Source organism: Saccoglossus kowalevskii, chromosome 14 (genome assembly GCF_978046115.1).
Source record: "Saccoglossus kowalevskii chromosome 14, keSacKowa6.1, whole genome shotgun sequence".
NCBI lineage: Eukaryota > Metazoa > Hemichordata > Enteropneusta > Harrimaniidae > Saccoglossus > Saccoglossus kowalevskii.
In genome coordinates, this window is record NC_140654.1 from 25,877,620 (window position 1) to 25,893,377 (window position 15,758).

A 15,758-nucleotide genomic window follows, 5' to 3' on the forward strand; every position below is an offset into this window, starting at 1 on the left:
ATATCATTTACATGTCGAAAAAAAACACATAATTGACGAAAGATGTCACTCTCTCAAAAAAAATAATAAATACCCAGCGATGCTGAGCACAGGTTCAAAAACTGTTTGAATAGGGTCAAAATTGCAATCTGGATATAATAATTGTCGGGCGTCCTCCAATTATGAAGATAATACACAATTTGTTACAAAATGTTGTGAGAATTTTGAATGTTTAAATTTTTTTTTTCTAGAATCCCAATTTGCTAGAAATGTTGGCTTTAAATATCTTGCTGACCGCATAGCCTCGTATATAGGTAAATGTAATTTGTTGTAATGTTATATGCCCATTATATTTTGTTGAAATCCTTATACAACCATTGAATTTACATTTACGAACAATTATATCAGTGCTCCTATATATGATAATTTAAACTAGCTATCTATATGTATATTATATTGTAAAGAAGTTATATCTAGAAGTTGTAATTTGTGTTGGCGAAAATTACGTACAGTACAGGTGTTCGAAAACAAGACTGGACTAGTTCATTACTCTTTTACATTTTTGAAAGAAAATAAAAGCAAATATTCATTTGGCTTCATTTGGCGCAATATTATTCAAACAAAAAACACAATTTAAAAAAAAAGGTGAGTATTTAATTTAAATTACTAGCAAATTATTTGTTTTTATATTAATAACTGGCGAACAATATTTACTACATTTTTGCGGTGCATTACAAACTGACACAAAAAAAATGATTCCAAAATCCGTTCAACACCTGTCGGTTATCACAGATAATTCTACGTTGTACTATCTCATCTTCACTAAATTTATCGGCATCACATTTCATTGAGTTTCTGGCTATACAGTTTGAAAAATAGTGAACATGGAATTCCAGTTCTGTCTGTTCGATCAGAGATACAGATGAATAATCATGAGTAAGTAAAAACGAGAAACCAAATACAAGCATTTTTTACCCTGAATATAAATAAAACAAATTGCGCTATTCAAAATTGTTGCTTTTTTGCAATAATTAATGAAACTCAATGATTCAAAGTTGTTTTTGTAATGACAAGATTCATAGATTGGGGACAAAGTTTTTGGGTCACCCATAGTGCCTTCATAAAGGAACAGTGGGCCAGTACAATACATAATATGAAAAATAAGTTTTCCGCTCAAATAAGATCTTGGGACCATCTTAGGCAATAACTAACACTAATATTTTTGATAGGTATTATATCAGTTCTTGTATTTATTTAAAATTCTTTGTAGAGGTTTCATCACCTGGCCAGTAATTCTTCCACTTTCCTGTAATAGCAACAAAATACAGGTTTGTAGTTAAAAAATAAACACATAGCCACAAAATGGGTCACATAATGCCAAGGAATTGTTGCCATTATATAAACCAACTCCCGACAAAAAGATACATAATATACTATTGGATTACAAGGCAGATTGTGGCAAATGTACAGTATTATTTACTTCGAAATAAACAATATAAACACTAGTTTTGTGTGAGTATTCGTACGCAAATCAATAGTGTCCCTCTGCCAGGTTGTCAAGTGATACTACAATAGGTTAACATATGTACCAGCTATGAATTTTTCCTGAGCAAAAATCACAATAATACACTATATTACAATGGTTACTCATCTGAGATGCAGTCTGGTCGCAGGTTTTATTTTATGTTTTTCAGTCACAGGTGAGACGGCAAATGTCACTCTTGCGCCAATATAGGATACAATCATCAGGCAGACAGCGATAACAATGGCAGGATATTCGCAACATTTATCACACATATGAAGTTGATAATTCCCATGATTCTCGCCGAAATCAGCAGCACAATGAAAATAATAATAACTCTATAATTTGAAGTTCATTTATATATGGCAATAATAATGCACGTATTTAGTACTTCTATATGACAACACTAATTCCTTTCATGGTAGAGTAAATTAGCAACATAATAGCAACAATGTCCAAGTTAATCAGTAATAACAGTATTACAACACAGGAACAGTGGAACAATATCAGCAATACTTACGTAGATTAATACACACACCGTACAATTACGAAATACTGATTTATATTCCTTCCCACACAATCCATGCTATATATTTCTAATTCACGGAAAATTTCGAAGTAAATAAAGCACATAAATCAAAAGCATCGACTTGGATGATTTCGGAACAAAGCGACACGTAACACTTTCTAAAAGCGGGCCCCATTGTCTCATACAGATATAAAAGTGTCAAAGGTTATCCAGAACATTTGAGCCAGTTCAGTTCAAACATATATTTTCCTTCACATTAGGAACAATAATAGTTCACCAACAGGCTCATCGAATCGGCATAGAAGCGTGTGCACTGTTTACTTCTAAATCAATAATTGACCAGCACATGTCTCACACAATTTACATAACAAAACGTGACTGCCAACCTCGTTCAAAGGTAATTCGTTCAACCAATATCTGCCACACAATTGCCCCATTACGACTGGCGCACTAATTTCATTATAATATTGTTGAATTAAAACGAATAAATTGTATTATGTACTATTTATTACATTATTATTTATTACTATTTTTTCCAAAAAAAGAAAGTCAAAGTCGAATAAAGACAGTCAAGCAAGCCTGTAAGAGATATAATGTAAGCTATGAAGGCAAGGCCAACAGCAGATTTGTTATATCGGAAGAGTACAAATTTATGATAAATTTAATACCTAAAGTGGGTTCTACCACCATGAGAAGAATAGGCATAAGTCTCAGTAATACAATTTCCTGGCGCTCAATATCACTTTTCAACATTTCACAGTATAATGACTACAATAAAATTGTATTTTTCCGTGACCCATTGGAAAGGCTTGTTTCCTTCTATTATTATGCTATACACTACACCCGGTTAGCTCCATATATGCATGAGGCATATTTGCCTATACTTGCGAAACTAGCTGGAGGCGAGCCGTCTGACGCAAAATGGAAAACACATAACATAACATAACATTTCGAGGCTATTATTATTACAGTGGGATATAACATGTTCACTCGGCATGTGTGGCCACAATATCTTATTTCTAACATTTGTTTTAACAATGCTGACTTTATAGGTCATCTTGATGAGTTATTCACAGATGGAAACTATTTTCTTGAATTAGTTGGCACAAGAGACTTGAATATTTTCCCAGAAATACATCAGCAACAATGACATAAAAAAATCAAGGATACAATCGGAACCCTACATAGAGACATTATTATTATTGATTTATAGAAGGTAGATTTTGAAATTCTTGGCTACAATTACTCTAAATATACAAATCCGTAGCGGTGAATAAGATAATGTTTAATATTTAATAATAATTTAATAATATTCATCGACAACTCAATTTTATAATTGGGATAAGAGATAGAGTAAAAGCAAGTGTTTAATCTAGTCGTAGTTACTTTTAACCACGTACAATAATATGAGGTTATTCGTATACATCTTTTCCTTCTAAGAATACATCATGGGAATGTATCAGCGAAATTGTATGTGTAGAGTCCGGCCAAACCCTGGTGGCAGCCATGTTTGTTTTTTATATTAAAGGACGCTTACGCGAGTAAACATTCCATATTTGGAATTCGCATTTCTTTATTTGGTAGGATGATAATACGCCGTAAAATACGATGGACTATATTTTATATCACGGAATGCGATAGTTTATGGTCTAACGTTTTCCAAACTAAGAAACCAAAGAGAAACAGTTAGTAAATAACACACTCAAACGAGGAATACTTAAATACTTTGACGTGGTCAGTTGGCATCAAACTAACACAGCCTTTGTGATCTTTAATATAACTGTTTCAATTATGACATGCTTGCGTAATATATATTGATATTGATCACGGAAATGTTGTGGACAATACTATATTTCCGGCGTATGTTGATATAAACAATTCACGTGGACCTAACAATGGAGTACACCACAAGTTGAAATGTTGAAAATATAAAATGTTGCATATTATATACGAACCGATTTGATTGGTCAACACAATCACATTTGGCTCGAGAACTCGTGGGTAAAAATATTGTTACAATATTGTTATAATACGTTACAGGCATAAAACATCATATCGCTACAAGGCTTATATGTACTCAAAACAATATTCTCAAACTAGCATTCCAATGATGTAAAATGTTTCATCTCAACCGCTAAAATGAAAACGTGATGTGTAGACAAGTCAACATCAATCAAATATAGAAACAATAAAGTCCTAGTGGTCTTAGCGATGTGCTATATGTATGGTAGCATCTACATATTTTACCAATATCAAAACTAGAACCACTAATTGTATTAATCTGAAATTAGACGTGTATCATGTATGTCACAAGTACATTCAAGTCTAAATAATAATTCGCAATAGGTCACGGGGTTTGCAATCAGTGCTGGATTTGAAACACCTATTAATCATCCTTTCAGACGGTTTCGTCAAAGCGATTTCCCGTTATAGCTTCACTAATATATGTCCTACAAATATAAATAAATATATAGCATGTAATTATTTTAAGGGCTTACAGCGATGTGCAATTCTTTGTTATACCTGTTAAAATAATATTCATTGCAATAAAGAATTAACGAAATGCTGCAACTAAAGCTGTGTTAGAATTGCTTTTTAGAATGTGTTTGAAGTGCATGGGCATTGTGAATAATAACAGTTATCAGTTATCAATCGCACATCAGTATCACTACCACGAGCTTTTTTTATAAATGTTCCATTACTATAATAACATTTCAAAAAGGAGCGCTGAATTTCTAGTTACCCATAAAAATATAATTCACAATGCAATGTGGCAATGTCGTCGTCGTAACGGTGCGCTCCACTGAATAAACATCCTGCATCCGCCCCTTATCAGGCCATTTTTACCTCTAATAACAGAACCCAATGGACATGGACGGTCACAGAGTCACGTCATTGCAGGGCGAACATATCCCTGCCTGGTACTATTGGCCAATTTGCTTCTTGGTTGTTGAAGGTGCTTTTAAAAAGCAGGTTAGTTCACTTACAATTCATGGTGCTTCATTTTAGCCAAGATAAATCTTCTCGAAACAAAACATCTGGCTGATTGTTAACTCCTGTTATTTTCACATTGTGTGGGCTACCATATATAGACTCATAGAATTTCAAACTCATCAAAAATTCGTACTTATTCCTATTTGTTATATGGGTACTCAAAAGCTGCAAAGACTTATTCTATGCTTATTAAGATCTGGCTATTCTGACAATATGCATAGAAGGAAAGGAAACACCTCACTGAAAAAAACTTTTCAAATGATCCTGAACAAAAAACATAACACCGAATGTCATATACCAAACATTCTATTTCAGCTTTTTTTCAATAACTTGATAGTGGAATTTTTCCATTCACTCACAAAATTGCTGAAATTAAATAGAGTTATGTCTGAAATATGTCTCGAAATAAGTTATGAACTTATGACAAGCCAGACTAAAACTTTGGCAATTATAGTATTTTGTGATAGAAAAATGAACTGATAGTGCAGGTAAATAAATACCATTGTATTCACTAGATTTATGAAAAATAAAGAAACATAAAACTGTTCACAAACAGATGCAAGGGCCTCTCTTTAACTCACTACTCAACCTACGTATGGTAATTATATCGCATACAATGCAAAGTATTGTAATTAGTGATCCCAAGTAAAGGCAAATTAATGTGTCTAGAGTGCAGCTACAAAATCAAAAATGATTCTCTGTACAGAGATGAGGAGGACAAACACATTAAATCAGGGGAGTCATCACCTGCGCATGCGTCAAATGGTCATAGCGTGTCATTATTTACAAACGTCTATTCGTGATCCTTTGCATTTTAGCGTGTGTTGTTATCGTCGCTGGGGACTCAATTCCCGCGCGTGCGCAGGTGACGACCCTCCTTTTAAACATGGAGTAAGCGATTACTGTAGAAATGTGAATAACACTTGGTGTTGATGCAATAATAATGAGAAAAAAACATCATTCTAATACTCACCATTATATTGAGTTTTGTGTTAATGCTTTAATACTAACCCCTAATTAAATGAATATGTAAATTCACATACATTTGAATACAGTGTAATTGTAATGAAAGTGTCAACACGATTTTAGGAATAGTAGATTTATTTATATGACCTAAACCATCTGTGGTAATTTTAATTCAATTTGATCATATTACCACATCACTTAACACTCAGTATTGGTAATTGTCTGACTTCCATTGGAAATCCTGGCAGCTGCCATGTTTTGATTGATGACTTGTTTTGAGAGGAACGGAAAAAAGTGACGAAATAAGACCATTTCGATGCAAGGCTGCCTATGAAATTACATGCTCCTGAAATAAAGAGAAGTGAATTAATTAGTTATATTGCATGTTTCCATGAAAAACAGCAACCATACACTACCGTAAAATATAATAAATACGAGGCAACAACAGCTATTGACAAACAAACAAATCAGATTGTCTTCTTTCATACTTTCTGCCATTTCTTGTTCCACTAACGACCATACATAATTGTCTCCTTTGTATGTCTCTGGTAAGTTGACATCTCTTTCAGTTTTCACCATTGGAAATGAGTTTTTTAATATCGTGACCATTTCCTGAAAAATTGGATTGTAATATGTACTGTATTGACCTTAATAAATGGTGAAGGACTCATATAACATTTTAAACATGTGTGTATAATGTCTGTTTAGTAAAATAATATCTCGCAGGCAAGTCAGAAGGCAAGTTTTTGTTGTCAAATTTGTTATCTTAGCTATTATTTAGGGAAAACAGGTCTGTAAAAAATGTATTCCAATTATACGTAGAATGGTACAAACTATGACAATGTTTAAAATACATGAGACGAAATCTAATAAACATACATACGTGTTTATACTCTGGTGTGGCAATGTATAGGTTAGCGATATGTTCCTTCTTCAAGTGATCTTTAATAGCTGCAGCAATGTCCACACTAAGTTCTGAAAGTCTCTTCAAGCTTGTCTCAATTATACTAGTGCAATGTTTCTCGTACATCGTTTCGCTGCAACTGATCATACAGTGAAACTTTACAATGAAAACAGAAATTCGTGTTTATGAGACCCGGTATTAAATGCTTCTTTATTGTGTGAATGCGTCATAGGGTCGGTACTCCAACAAACATTGCGAGTAAATAAGATGTTAGGATGTAAGCATATAAATAAATTATAAATTCAAATTATAAGGATTGAACAACTAGTTTGAGAAACTATAACTTAATGTTATATTATGCTGTCGAACAGTAATGATCCCATAACTAATTTGTACTTTCAATAATCAATGCTTGAAATAATTGACATACTTAATATATTCAGTTATCTATGTGTGCAGGGGTAAATATGATTGAAAAGAAACGAGGCAATAAATGATACCATATTTATGTCTTTGTACTAAAGATCGGGTATGCAGTTTTGCGGAACAGAACAACTGATCAAGCGTGTACGTATTTTACTCCCTACCTATTTATTTCTGAACTGTGTATTCAATATATTTATGAAAAGTGTACTTAACCTATTTTAGAACCTCTTCACCTTATTTTTAAATTGTCTGCACATGTCTAAAATATTCCCTATCCACATATCCACGTTACTCCTATGACACACACACACATATGTGAAATTGTTACCCACTTTGTTTTCTGCTGAACAGTATATTTCTCTTTTATTTCTACGCCCTCTTTTTAGGCTGGTTTACCAACCTTATTTTCAAAATATATATCACACTGCGTTTTAGGCCACCTTAGCCATCCATTCTTAAACACAAAATCTTCTGTTTTAGACTCTTAATCTATCTCATTCTTGCAGTATCCTCACTATTCCCCATTTTTGTATTGTCAAAATCTAATTAATGAAAATACATTTTACATTTTTGAATACAAAGTATAACTGAGCAAACCTAATTATTTAATTATTCCACCCATGATTTTTCTGTAATGTGTATCTTAGTAAACACAGTTTTTTTTTCCCAATTCCTGAAAAACACTTTCCATGAAACATCACTGTACTTTTAGTAAAATAGCCCCAAAAAGGAGTTTTGATCTAAATCTAAATAAAGTATTTTTCGTGCCATTGTATAAAATATAAAAACTATGCTTATATATACACAATACATGGAACGCCTGGTTAGCCATATGCAATTCATTATACTAATAATAGTCCAGGGGTTAATCATGTCTACTTCAAATACTCCTCTACTGAAATTTCATACCAGAAAGTTTATTAAGTCAAATTAGATAACTTTGCTATATCCTTATATTTTTTACTACGATAACAGATGTTGAAAGGGAAATGAAGTCACTAAATAACACATTTTTCTAATTTTATATAACTCTTGTCTTCTCTTGTTTAAACCTGTTTAGACATGCATTTATTGCTATGTGAATTATGGGATTGAAATCGCATGACAAATAAAAATAGGAAAACACATCGCACTTACTATTCGGCGGTTTTGTTTCTCCAGTGAAATACAGCGAATCGCGCAGTGCCAAATAATTGTTTGATAGCTTTTCCAGCTAAGTTTTGAATGTAAGGTGCTTTAACCATATTGTGACTAATTTTGTTTAATATATCCGTATAAATAGGTCCATGGTAATCTGTCGGGAATTTTGTGGTGGATATGGTTGTAAGATAAATTAAACATCGTACTCTGTTAGAATTGTTAACTGGGTGTTCAGTTAGTTGATCGTAATACGCTCGAACTTTATTTGCTGGTGGGAATGTTATTCCAGGGACGTACATCTCCATTAAATGTGCATTTCGAGCATATGCGTGTATCCTAAAATCGATATCCGACTCGTTAAAATCTGCATGTCCAAGCAACACACTGTCAGGGGGAAGTGTTTTGCCGCAATTATCAATAAATTCTTCTACCGTAGCTAACCCAACGATTTTTTGAAGTCTTTTATAATCGAATGTCTCATTAATGGTTCGTTTAACAGAGGCATTCTGCAAGTGGTTGTTATGGAATGGCACTGTCACAATTGATCGATTCTGATACATGGCAAATGCTAAACCACTGCAAAATGGTAGGTATTGACCACCGCATGGACCTCCTCCATAGAAGATGAGAGGAAGTAGATAACGTTGACGTGTATCTTCTATTGCAGGTATCGTATATTGGTTGATCGCATATGGTTCATACGTAGAAACATTTTGTTTCTCTCTCGTCATTGTTGAATTATCGGCATTGTTTAACTGCTTATCATATGTTGCGTTTTTAGTATGCCTCCATGTGGGTATGGGCGACTGAAATTATAAATGAATTTATTTACAATTAATGTTCAATTTTCATGAAAGAGAAAGTTTGTATCGTTCTCCCAGGTAATGTAGTACGAAAATGTCTTTCGTTTAGAATGTACATGGATAATATTCATTTTAACTTAACAAGTAAATATTTTGTTCATTACATTACATTGAACATATTTATCACATCAATCATGCATATCCAACTTCAAAATCCCATTACAAAGCCTGTAACACTATGCAAATAGAATGCAGCAATGAAATATTTCGAAAGAAGCAGATTACATGCTCTACTACGAATGAGAAGTATAAACTATTTTATTAGATGTGAATCTGTGTCACCCAGTATAATTTCAGACAGAAATATCGGCACAACATCAATTGAACCCACATTGCTTTTTAGAAAAATGGTTGCTGAGTCATTTACACCAATATTCTGTCAAGATTATACATGTATGTACTGTACGGATACAAAGCTTACAATTATATATCAATATGATCTTGTTGCTATATCAATTATTAATATTAATATTAACGATGGTATGTAATCAAGTCAACCCATACCTAATCGATGTGAAATGGAATAGAACACTGTTGCCCATATTTACTTTACTTCACCTAGTGTGGCATTGTGTAAACAACATTTTTAAAAATACTTTATACAAGGTCATTCAAAAGCTTAAACATTTTTTTTTTAAAATGCATTCATGCATCTTAATGTGTTATCTTTGTATATGATATAAACATGGTAAAAATGAACAATTGAATGATACAAAATATATATTTACAGGTAAACAAACCATTGCTCTATGCGAAAAAATTAATGTAGGCCTGTAGTTTGAACAAATATCATATATTGCGAAAATAACAAAAATATTTGTTTGAAAATTACGATATAATTGGCCTCAGGATGACAGCTTTCACGATAAAATAAAACAGATCATACAAAATACCCACTAACAAATGAAACAAGAAAGTCTGATAAAAAGATTTCGCAATATAAGAAACATATTGTACACAAATTTAAAAAATAAAAGATTACTAATATTGCCATGGAAGACAAAAATACAACAACATTGATTTCATGTATCACATTGAAGTGTATTATGTTGACTAAACAATTTGGAAAATCCGATTACAAATCGAATGTTTTTAAATAAATCAATATTTAATTTGTTTTTCAATATCTAAAATTCGCTTAAAATAGAATAATGGACTCGTGTATACTTACATTAGAATTATACCACTTACACTCCAGTAACAATGTATATATTCCCAGCAGGGAGATGATCGTAATAACTATATATTTCATAGTGATGATTCATAGATGTTTCAAATGTATTAAATAGAAATATAGGAAACAGCGATGTCTCGATGATATTTATATTTATGGTCACATATGTCAGTATTATTAAATCTAAATTCATCATGCATCCTCTGTACAATATATCGAATACTCTTTTAAAAGTCCTGTGCTATAACTTATTGACAATAAAAAATACCAGGTTTTAGTTTACCATTTAAAAACAAGAATTTGAACCCATAATTAATATACTTTCGGCATTTTGGGTAAGTTTGACAAAAATAAAATTTACGACTTGCGTGTGGCTGTTAAAATGTAAAGTTAGGCTTCATAAAGACCAAACGTGCAAAAATGTGAAAAGTAAAATTTATATCCCATGGGAGTCATAGCTACTTTTATTGCATGTGATTGGCTGTTGTGCGGTTTGAAACATTACTTCTACCTGCTTCAATTTGAATTAAAGATATTATTATTAATATTCATAGAATAGCTATTTGTTATTCTTTAATTCCAAACACTAAGTATGTGATTACACACTCTTCCGAATTCTTTGTGAAGCATATATTACATACATGTAGTAATATTCATTTAAAAAACACAAACTTTATGAGCCGTGTAAATTTGTGGCCATTTTTAATTTTCAAATATATCCATGCACCAAATGTTTTATTTTAATGGTGGTCACCTTAGATTTTATATCAACCAACCAGCGTAAAATGTGTCATATACTAGTACAGCCTGTCTCGTAGATTTTATGTTTATATATCACATAGTTTGGCTTTCATTGTCGTTTATTCATATCATTTGTATAATTGTTATTGGAGAAACATTCGAATACCATTATTTTAGACATCAAATGAACTATATAATTATCCAGCTTCTCTTCACGAAATCAATCTGTTTTTGAATGGTTTATTGCATTTTGTTTCTATTGTGCAATGTCATTGGAATAGGGAAACGATCAATATGTACTTGAAATCAAGTTAGAAATACATAATATCAATCCGATATCTGATTATCTAATCTCACTAATTTACATAACTCTAATATCTGTAGGAATATTGCAGATAGGGGCATACCATTTGTATTAGACAAAATATGTGGCTTACATAACACACTGTTACTAATGGTAATATTGATTTCATACACATGCACAGCTGTAATATCTCAACACTGTAATGATTGGGTTTGTACAACATGGTATTAAAACTAAAATGGCAGCATTACGCCGGGTTTTAATTACTTATTTAATTATTTAGTTAATTCATGGGAATCACTTTGTACTTTTTAATGCTGATAATTTTGTCATTGAATCTAAATGATGATGAAATGATGTGCAGATTTGTGTGTGTTAATTCTTTTCTAGGTGCTTCTAGGATGTTTATCATTCGTAATGAATAATATGTCACTGTTAAATTGATTAACAGTAAATATTTAACATTCTTTAAACATATGTTAAAGTTGTGGTATCAGGATGTAAGAAATTGCTGTACTATTCGTACTATAGTACTACCGGTCACTGGTAGCATATTGGTTGTCGCATCAGACTCATGATCGGTAGACCCAACCTGGCTGAGTGTGCCACAGACTCAATGGGAAGGTCAATTCCGTTCATTCCCCCAATGAATGCGACTTTGGGGGAACCTGACTGGGTGCTTTGGGAGAAGGGAAGGCTTAAAGAGTAAACCCTACAGAAATCCGGAGTGGAGACCCTAAGGCAATTGGATCGACCACTAGTCGCCCTTTAGGCATCTCCTGCAGCCAAGCCGCTCCGTAGTGCTCTGCATTTCCTAGGACTTCGTCAGTGCAGAAGAGAGATAAACCTTGTTGACTGAGCAGCGCTAGGGTTCCATACACACAAGCCCAGGCCTGCGTCTTGGTGAGGCCACGATGACTGAGCGAGCGATTCACTGGGCGCAAATCCATAGTACTATTACTATAGCAGTATTTCTTTTGATTGCATGTGACGTAAAAAATAAGTACAAATGCAGTGTATTCAGTGCGTTCGTGTGCGCATAGTGCATGCTGGATGAGTTGCTAATTCCATTAGATAAATATAAGTCTTTTCTCTAAAGTAAAGTGCCAGCGTAGAGTCAAATATTCAATTACTTTAAAATGTGTGAATACATTATTGTAGACTGATTCAACCTCCTTGCATGCTGGGAAATCTGCGGATATTCACAACCGAAAAAGTACAGTTTTACTAATACTGCCCATGTTGCTGATACAGACTATTTCAAACGAACAGCTTATTATTTTATTTGAATATAACCGTGTCCACCCCAAAACTTAGTTTTGGTAGAATAAAATCTTGTAACTCCTGGTGCATGTGGTTGTGCATGGTTGGTTACATCTTGATTAAGAGTTGATCACAATTCCCTGCAATGTCTGGCCAGGTATTTTTCTCAAGTAATCGAAAATGATAGCGAGACACAGGGCAAGCTATCTTGCCAGAGTGACTGATTTTCGCACGCTGTATACACTACATGCATGCCTTAATCGATGACAAAATCACAGATTTAAACAGATGCTTCCATATCTGACATTGAAGATTAGATGGCGTCAAAAAACTGAGCAGATCTAAATACAAACAATTTATAAACCTATACCAATAGCAGACACATTGGTTTCTTTTTTGACGGCAATAAAGATGATATAAATAAATAAGAGGAGTCAAAAACACATTGTTGATGCGGGAAATGAATAATGGTCAACAGGCTAATGGTGAACTTTGTCGTGAAATTGAACTACTATGTAATCAATTAAGTGGGTTACTATCTGAAGTAAATATGAATATCAAGATTGGACAAAAGCCAAGAACAACTAAAAATGTATTAAACGGCAACAGTTCATCACTTACTTGCCAACAGGATGTTGTCTGTGGTGTCCAATACCATTTTTCTACTGTTCCCAAAAATATTGCTCATACAAGTCCCAAACATTAACAGATACAAACAATTTCTTTGGCCTCAAAACTAACATTCGTTTTTTTACAAGCCAACAAATTTGACTAAGGTTACTATCAAACGCTTAGAAAAAAGTTCAGATTCAAATAATGCATGCTGCTGGGATAATATGCTGAAACTAATAATATATGATTTACATAATATTGCACAGCGACTTCATTTGTTGTTGTCATTGATGAACACCTAACATTGTCAGCATCCTTTTTTTACATCGAAATTGAAGTGATTGAAATCGGAAGAAATGGTGCGCATAGCCGTGTGATAAATGTCATAAAGGCAATTGACAGGTCAGACTTGTTTACAACAATTAGAATCTGTGACGTGTGCAATTGATTTACACAACACAGGATGATTGTTAGTTATTACCAATGCACACTTCCCAAGAAACTGGCCCATTTTATTGAATGGATTCATTGTATTGTTCTATGTTTTGATTCTTGTAATTATTTTGAGAAGTATTGAAGCCAAGAGATTTAGACTGATATTTTGGTGTGTGTGTATTTCATTTCCAGTTCTATTGTATAGTATCTCATTCTGTCAGTGACAGAACCCCATGTTCAGTGTCAGTTCTTCGTGTGTCCCTCTCAACGTCAGGATGCAGGCCTTACACTGTGAGAAACATGGACCGACCAAACAAACCTATCAAAAGGTTTCCACCTTATATATATTTTACCCAAACATATACTCAGATTATTGTTCAATTCTTTAGTCCGACCAACTATTACTCATGTTTTAGAAGTATGAGCTAACAATTACCATTCGCATTTGAATAAAATATTTATTACATAATGAATGATTGTTTGTGCTATTATGTTTTCCAAATATTTGGTCATTTGATGGTTTTATTCAATAAATAATTTTTGGATATCTATACATATTTGAATGATATCTGAAATAATTGAGCACACTGGATTTTGTAAAAGCCCTTGACAATGTTTATAATGCTCGACAGCACGAAGCACTCAGACAGTTCTAAATATTGTAAAAGATACATTCGAAACATCTATTGAACAATTATTCTTGTCGAAATATTAAAATTTGTAAATTATTTACTTATTATTGGGTTAATAAACATTGTTGTTCATATCAAAACAAGCTTGCGGTCACGTGTAATTCGTGCAGCATAATTGTCAATCGACCAATTTAAATCAAACAAACAGAACAAATGTTCATTTATAGACATAAAAAACTTAATCACTGAAAGGACAATTTTGGGAATAGTATCATTCACAATAAATCATAAATTGGAGCAAATACACTGGCTCATGTTTTCCCCTCAATTCCATAACGGGACATAGACTATGATCCCGTCTGATGTAAAACTTCAATAGAAGACATTATTGCCTATTTATCACAACATATATAAATTGAAGCAGCGCATGAAATAGATAAGGTTCAAATGTAAGCGGGTTATTGTATAACCTAATAGATCCATAATATGTGCATATTTTATGGTGTATATTTCCTTATCTCTTCACTACTATATACAGTATGCCTGACGACATGCACAATCATTACGACATATCAGCCATGACGCCAGCGTCTGTTGTGTCACAATGTGTGCAGAATACTGCAAGTTTATTACAAGGATACTGCAAAATATACACAAATAGAGTAGAGGAGGAGTATTGATTGACGTGCAGTGGAGCTTGATTCAATCGCGTACTTTCTGAGTGACTAATTTGAAGTATTTTCTTGATAACCTTATTATCATAAATCTTTTTCTCCCATAAACAAACTTCATCAAATAATGTAATTTGTTAAAGCAGCAACGAAATATTATGCAAGTATTTATCCAAGCATGCGGCTCGTTGAAGCATTGGTAAAGTGAAGTCTCACGTTACAAGCAACATCAATTTATTTCGAGTTCACAAGGTATCATTTCCGATATTCACGCAAACACGTGAAACACCATAATGGCTTAACAGGGAAAAAATTCGTACGTAGATATTCTTGCGTTCTCTCCAATTATAAACTCTGTTACAACTGTAATAATACATTCTAATATCAAGTATGGTGTAAATGTCAGTGACGAAAATTAGATGCCAGGGATCTCGTTCTGCACAATAAAAACCTTTATATTGTTTAATTTAACCAGTCTGAATAATTGTTATTTAGCGCAGTGAAATGTTAATACATACTATTTAGTAACCACTGCTTTTGAAAATGTCCAGATTATCTGTACAAATAAAACTATAATGCGCAAACATGGATAATGATATGAGA